General features: G+C 41.8%; 1 pseudogene; it reads right to left on the minus strand.

Moving 5' to 3' along the window:
- Positions 1–223: 223 nt before the first annotated feature.
- On the minus strand, positions 224–1,323 carry LOC147900104 (calmodulin-like protein 3 pseudogene; annotated as a pseudogene).
- Between the last annotated feature and the right edge of the window lie 6,863 nt (positions 1,324–8,186).

Raw genomic sequence — 8,186 nt, forward strand, 5'->3', positions numbered from 1 at the left:
TCTTCCCACTAAGATATGGATAAAGTATTGTAAAAGGATTTTAAATAAGCTAGGAGGGGGCCCTCTGTAATAAATAGAGGGACACATGGTCTCTGAAAAGAAAGAAAACAGTTTTGAGTTGCATAAGAGATGCTTTAATTGTACTAGACAAGATGCATGGAAGTTGTGCACGAAATTTTACTTTTCACAAAAGAAAAGAGGCAATGTTAAGATGGGACAAAATTCGAGTTTAAGAGGCCTATCCAAAATCATCTGAGCTCCACTCCTTTTCTCATGCGCGGTGGAATTGAAGCAAGAGAAATTCTGAAGAACCCATTTCGAGTTACATAATCAGAAGATAGTTTTAGTTGTCCATGAAGCATAGATGTATCCGTTGTAGTGCTTGAATGCACGCTGCAACCATTCACTTTGCCATGACTTGCCGACACGACTCCAGAGATTAAATGTCTCTTCATCTCAACTCTCGCTCAGTTTGATCGCAGAAAAATCGATTGGCTTTTGATGCATCATCCTTTGAAACTCGGAGAAGTTCACCTGTCCATCTCCATCTGTATCCACCCGCTCGATCATGCTTATACAATCTGCTTCCTTTCCGTTCTTCAGCAGTCCCAGGCTTGCCAATGTCACGCAGAGCTCCTGTGGCGATATCAACCCGTTCTGGTCTTTATCAAAGAGCCCAAAAACCTCCTTCAGCGTCGCCGCGTGAGCCTCCCTGGACGAGTCGTCGTGTGCCTGATCTCCCGATCGCTCGTCTGGGACACTGGTCAGCGAAACGAACTCAGCGAAGTCGAGCTTCCCGTTTCCATTACCGTCGGCATTCGTAATCATCCGGATCATGCCGTCGTCTGTATACTGCAAGCCCAGCATCGTCATCCAGCGGCACAACTCCTGTTCACTGAGCTCGCCGTCGCGGTTTTCGTCGATGGCATCGAAAACTTTGTGAAGCTCCTGCAGCTGCTGAGGATCGTCAGGGGGGGAGGCGTCACTATTGCGACTGAGGGGAGGAGGAAAGGAGTCAAGGTAGGAGGGGGGAGGGGGGGGGAGGAGAGGGGAGGAGAGGCCACCAGAGCTCAAAGGGAGGGGGTCGTGGAGGGGAGGGGGGCGAGTGGTGCTGGTGCTGCAAGAAGGGGGGGGGAAGATGACGGAGGAGTAGAACCAGAGGTGGTCGATGAAGGGCTCGATGGGAGGGGAAGTGGAGGAGGGCATGGCAACGATGAAAGCGAGGAGAGAAAGCTATGGAGCAAAGAGATGAGAAAGCTATGGAGCTGCAAGAAGCAGGAGCGAGGACAGGAGGTGACAGAAAGGTGAGATATGATCTTGGAGTGTAAAGGTTGCATGGGAGCTTTTATTGATATTGATATTGATATTGGTATAACTATAATATCTATCTCTCGACTCTGCCTATCTTGTCGTCCTTACACCGACACGCCTTCCCCTTTTTTAACTGACACACCCCTACTACACGCCTCCTCCCCAACCCCCCTAAGCCCCTTACGTGTACTCTTTTCATGAATCAAATGATCCCTTTTTATGTTACAATGTCTTTTTCAATTTGGTTTTTAAAAAACCCTTCTATAAATTTGCCTTAAAATTTTGGATTTAAAAATGCCTTCATTTCAACTCACATGGTAACTTACATATTTATAGGTGAACCCCCTAAGCATTCATAAAAATCCTTAAGTTGAAGAATTGCTCATGCCTAGCACCATCCTTTGCCTTTTTGGCCTGCCCTAGGGGTAGCCTAAGCAATGGCGCCCTTTTGGCAAAGCCAAAGTTACGAATATTTGGCATTTGTTTTGTGTTCAATATCTCATTAGTCCACGTGGTGATCAGTGAACTGTACCATAAATTCATTGTGCATGGTGCATGCAGTGAGGTTCATGATCTCCATGGCGTTGTTCAAGGTGGGACTTGCTCTACATCTACCTCCTCCTGTCTACTCCAAGGCAATTTCGTGCATCTTCAAGGCTAGACCTACTCTGCCTCCTATCTGCACACTAGATCTACACTGGTTCTACCTCCTCCCGTTTGTGCTACCTCCAAGGCGAGTGACCTGGATCTGCTCTAGTTCTACCTCCTCCCATCTGTGCTAACTCCAAGGTAGCCAAATTTTGTATTTCCTCTCGTCTCCGATTTCTTGCATGCTGCATGGCAGGATCCTGACTTCTGGTCTGCTTCTGATTAGGAGGATCTAATTATTCTCTACATTTGCTGCTCGCTTTCATTTTTCTATATCATCCCATTTTGGTTTCTTGCATGCTCCAAGGATGCAGCCCGAGTTCTGCTCTGCTTTGTTTGATTACGAGGATCTAATTATTCTGTGCATTCAATTGAAGGAAGGTTTCGATGGTATTTTGGACCCTAGCTAACGAAAGCTTCGTTCGGCGCCGTTTCCTTGCACATAATTAAGTGTAATCCATAATGTATTAGCTATCAAGAACCAAACGTTTTCTTCATGCTGCCTAACACAAAAATCTTGCATGGTTGCAATAACTATGTTCACGTTCTATTTAGGCGATCAGAATAGCGTGTTTTAATAGACTTTTCTTCACCTCTCTTGTACTCCTCCAAATTCGTGAAATGGCTCGTTCCACCGATGACATGGACACAAATAGTTGTGCATTTGTGAGAGGTCTGAGGAGAATGTTGTCGCTGAAGCTCTTCCTTGCGTCATTTGTTCTACGTTTTTTATTCTTTCTTTTATGCTTCTGGCTCTTACAACTTCTTGTCGATTGCAGGACTTGAGAAGGCATGCCCTGAGGTATTGCAGTCTCCTAACTCTCGTTCAATCTTAACACTATGCTGATAAAGTGAAAATATGACACCATATGAAAAGAGTTTGTTGAATTCAACATATAAGTGGTGTATAGATACATCATTTTTTTGAAAAAAAAGAGTTTTTCGAATTCAATATATAAGTGATGTATAGATACATCCTTTTTTGAAAAACAAAGCATACAAAACATTATCTTATGCATCTGAATCTCATTTAGAGTCATCAGATTCATGTAATATATTTGCACTTGATGGGTCAAAAGTCTTGCCAAATGATGTTTAATATGGACACGACCTGGATCAGGGATTGTGATACATTTTTCAACATTGTATCCATGCTTCTTTTTAAAACTTCTTGTCCTCGATTTCTAGCAATGAATAAGGCTACTGACTTCCACCTTTGTTAACCCCTCACTATTTGGAACCCATTCACGTATCTTTTGCAAGCATCCCTCATAGAGTTGTTTTATTGTATATCTTCTCAAGAGATTTTTCAATGGCTTTGGTTCATACCATAAAGCTGTGAATGTTATAGGAGTCCCCTTGTCATCCCTTTCTATCTTAGCAACCTTTGTAACCGAAATTGGGCCACCTTGGTCATCCAACTCTGAACTTGGATCAGATGCCGAAATTGCAACAAATAGACCCTCTTCAATCTCATTAGATGGTATAAACTCTAGTAAGGATTTGTCTCCCTTCCTGCCACAATATTTTTGAGGTAAAATGCATTCCTCTACTTCCTCCATATCTACTAACATATTTATATCCAAAGGAAAACTTGGTGACCTAGCTTGTTCCAGCCAAAAGGATTCATAGTATTCAATGCTCATTAAGTTTTCTTGTCTTTCTAAAGATTGGATAAGTGCTTCAGTTGATTTAATTATCTCCAAATTCTTATTGATTGCTTAGGATATTTCCGCATCATACTTTGAAGATGTTTAATGAAGGCTTTCAAGCCTTTCATTTCATCTATGTCAAGTGATTTGTTTTTTGCAAGAACAAATCTAGTTTCCTCCAATGGAATTATTCGTTGTAATAAAGCATATGACTCACTCCATAAATGATCTCCATCTACTCAGTAGTGCTTCCATTGCATCACTGGAATATTGTTATGCATGTGAAACCGAAAGTAGTGTGGATTTGTATTCCTATTAGGGCATCATCTCCTGCTTGTAAATGTGGCTCTATGAATGCTCTCCAATCTACCATCCTCTCTAAGATAGCCACTTTTGATTCTTCCTTGCGAGACCCTCCAATTTTTTTCCCAATTCGAAATAGCGTATCCTCCATTGTCAAAACATCTATTGACTTCAACTCACCAGAGATAACACTGAAGATTTGATATATGTCTTCATGTGTATGGTCAACAAGAAGAAAGCCAACTTCCACTTCTTCAAATATTTTCAAACCAACCAGCATAGAGCATAAAGCAAATATATGTTTATTCTTGTTCTCTCTCCAACAATTATCAGCTTGCATTCACAATGTGTTAGGTAAACATCCATGAGCATCTCTGACCTTTCTTATTGCTTTCATGATTGATGTAACAACTTGGTTACTATCATGGTCATGCAAACTATCAATCCATACATCACAAAAGATTCGATATCCATGTACTAATACTCCACACAAGTATGTTTTTAGTCCACATTTGCCCTCCAATGGCAGTGGGATATGTTTATATCATGGCAAAGTTGTTGTATTTTGGTCCATGCCATCAATGGTGATGCACATGGACTTATCGACATGTGAAATAGCTTCCTCTCTCCAAGAAGCATACAACTTTCAAGCATCCTACACATGACGTAAATGGATTGATTGCCACTTAATATATCTTCCTCACTACTACTCACATTTACTATGTTCAATGGCATTTTTTAATTCATCAGATGCCTTACATTTTGACATCCTTTACTTTGATGGTGTCTTGACATGGCAAAAATCTCTACGCCAAATTTTGTACAACGTTGACCGTGAAATCATGCTCTCATCTCTATCTTGTAAAGTTTTATTGATAGTTTCTAGGACGATCTTCTTTGTCATTCCCAAAGAAAGATGTTGTTGACATTTGACACATCCATCTAGCATTGTTTGTTGAAGATGAGGCTGTGATAATGCATGGTCTTTGAGAACTTGCTTTAATGTTGCGATTGCATTTATAGGGCTTCCATGGCATTTAAGCTTGTAGGTATTTCCATGAATTGTATGAACCACTTTTTCTTTCACCTCTGCCCAGATGGTCCAGTATGTGCCATGTGATAGTCTAGTTAACCATTGATATCCTCGATTGCAAATGGGTCTCCCATTAACCATGGGTTTCAATCTAGGTTTACAGTGTCTTGTGCTCAAATCTTGATTAGTGCCTTGATGACGAAAGCATGAAAACTCTTGAAGAAGATAGTTATGTCTATTAGGCATTGTCTTACTCCAAATACTAAGGCGTATGGCTGCACAATCATCTTTCCCAACTTTTCTAATGCAAAGTCTCTTGCAACAAACTTGCATATGCATCCTTTCCATATTCTCCTCGAATAACATTACATGTCTCTTTGGTTCTGGAATTGATGCCATGATTCTTCACCTCTTCACACTCACATACTTTCTTTTTGTAAATAGTGTCTTGCGTTTTCCAGTTGTAAGAACATTAAGCCTCGAATACATTTCCCTTGAATCTTCGTCTCTATAATCAAATGCTGTGTGGGATTGAGAATTATTTGATGCCTTATAATATCTTGGAAATGACAATTTGGTAGACATGTTCATTGATGTCAATTTGTTGCCAATGCCTCTTGAATTTTGTAGTTGAACTCTTTCTCCTTCGTTGCTCAAGATTCTTTCTATATTCTCTAGCATGATAGCAACAATATTATGAACAACATGACAAGTCTCAGATTCTCTACCCCCTTTGCCTTGCATTCGAGTGGTAACATCATGATCATTATCAGTAATATCATCAATTCCTGTTATTGCATCACTTATCCCATCGATCTTTGCATGTATTTTTCTTTGTGGTCCCATCTTATTATTCTCAACACAAGACAAGTCTTCTATATTAGTAAGCATGTTTGAGTCACTTGCAACACAAGACAAGTCTTCTATACCAGTGAGCCTATTCGAGTCACTTGCAACACAGGACAAATCTTCTATACAATGAGCATGTTTGAGTCACTTGCAACACAAGACAAGTCTTCTATACCAGTGAGCCTGTTCGAGTCACTTGCAACACAAGACAAGTCTTTTATACCAGTGAGTATATTTGAGTCACTTGCAACACAAGAAACCTTTTCTACGTCAACATCTGTTACTATAATGTCCTCAATACCTATGAGCATGCCACTATGATACTCTTGATCACTACTATAGCTTCTTATCAATTTGGATCCCATTTGTGTTATAGTCCTTTTCTTTTGATCATATTTTATTGTGTCTTCCATCACATTGAAGGTAACTGTCTTGGGCAAACTTGATTTCAAGAAAGCTAACCCCCATTTACAAGTACTATGAAATTGTAGATGAGACGTAGTATTATGGACATCTAGATGTGAAGTACTATCCATTGCATTTTGAATGACACTTGCACTAGTCAACTTAATTATCTCCACTATATAGAGAAAACTCTGAGCATAGCCCTTAAAGTTGCCAATTGCTAAACCTTTTCTGGAGCAAGATAACATCTCTACTTTTCCCCCCTCAAAATAAGTTTTCTTGATATCTTGAAAGTATGTCTTTGGAACAATTTTGTCTTGGTCCTAGAGCGTTCTGTGTGCTTGCATATCAAATATGTCACATTGTAAGATATCTCCCAATGTTTCAAAGTCTCCATGTGGATATTTTAAATGTATTTCAGGATTTACAATGTTGGTGATTATCACTACACATCTTCTCTCACCACAATATTGGAAATGACACACATTCATAGGATCAAGACTATGAATTCATCCACATTAGGGGAGAATTGGGGTCTCAAAAGGGCCTCATAAGGAATGGATTAAGAAATGGATTAGTCCTAATGAAAGGGCCAAGGTAGGTCCCAAAAAGTCCTAACCCCCCCTCACTTAGGTGGGTTAAGCCCACAAGTGACCCCACCTCTTACACCTCTTACACAACTCTTACTCCTAGGTGGGAACCAAAAAATTCAAAATTCAAAAATTCAAAATTCAAAAATTCAAATTTTGAATTCCCTCCCTCCTCTATCCTCCCTCCCTCCCTTCCCCTCCTCCCTCCCCCTCCCTCACTCCCCCTCCCCACTCCCTCCTCCCCCTCCCTCCTCCTCCCCCTCCATCCCTCCCTCCTCCCCCTCCCCTCTCCTCCCCTCCCCCTCCTCACTCCCTCCTCCCCCTCCCTCCCTCCCTCCTCCATGCCTACTCTGCCCTCCCCCTCCCTCCCTCCCCCATGCCTGCTCCTCCTGCCCTCCCCCTCCCTCCTCCTCCACTATTGTTCCTCCTCCCCCCTCCCTCCTACTCCTCCCTCCTCCCTCCTTCCTCCTCCATGCCTACTCCTCCTCACCCTCCACACCTACTGGTCTGCCCCCCTTTCCTCCTCTTCAACTACTGGTCCTCCCTCCCCCATCCCTCCTCCTCCTCGCCCTCCCTCTTCCTGCATGCTACTCCTTTAAGCCTGCATCTCCACACCTTCTCCTTCTCTACACTCCTTTAGTCATGGCACCATTCGAGGACATCTCCAACAAGTACCAGGTTCACTTAGAGTTAGAGGCTAAATATGCAAGCACACGTAGTCTAGGATTGAGGGGAGCTTCCAAAACCCATAGTCTTCGTTCGCAAGGAAAGAAGCACCTCGACCTTTGGGTAGAAGGATCCTTGTATCCTTTAGATTCTGCAAACCAAAAGAGCCCTCCTTTCCATACAATGCATGAGCTAGTTCGGTTTGTTGGAAATGGACATGCGGGGTTGCTTGGTTATTGCAATCGGTTAAACAATGCTCAGTCAATGGCTATGCAAGCAAGCGAGATGCATAGAGCCCAAGTAGAGATGCTAGCACATTTAGGAAATAGCACCATTGTTGCAATGCATAACTCTATGTAGGATCTTCAAAGGGAAAACCAGGATCTTTATGATAAAGCCAAAGCATTGGACTTGGAGCGACATAAATTAGAAGAGTCACTCTTCAAGCTAGCTGAGTCCAAAAGAGGCTTGGAAAGATCTATATACAATCAAGTATGATGAGCTGTAGAGAAGGAACGAGAAAGAAAGAAAGAAAGAAAGAAAGAAAGAAAGTTTATTAAAGTCTTTGGAAGACTGATGGGTCTATGAGACTGTGAAAATCCTGATACAACGAGCTGTGGTAGTGGAGCTACTAAACAAGCATCCATACCAATGCAAAATGCAAAATGCCAAAAATGCAGAGTGGTAGTACTAAGTTCTAAGTACAACATAGTGATGTCAGTGGTCGAC

Source organism: Dipteris shenzhenensis, chromosome 7, assembly GCF_047967505.1.
Source record: "Dipteris shenzhenensis isolate YYH24624 ecotype China chromosome 7, Dip_SZ_1.0, whole genome shotgun sequence".
NCBI classification, from domain to species: domain Eukaryota; kingdom Viridiplantae; phylum Streptophyta; class Polypodiopsida; order Gleicheniales; family Dipteridaceae; genus Dipteris; species Dipteris shenzhenensis.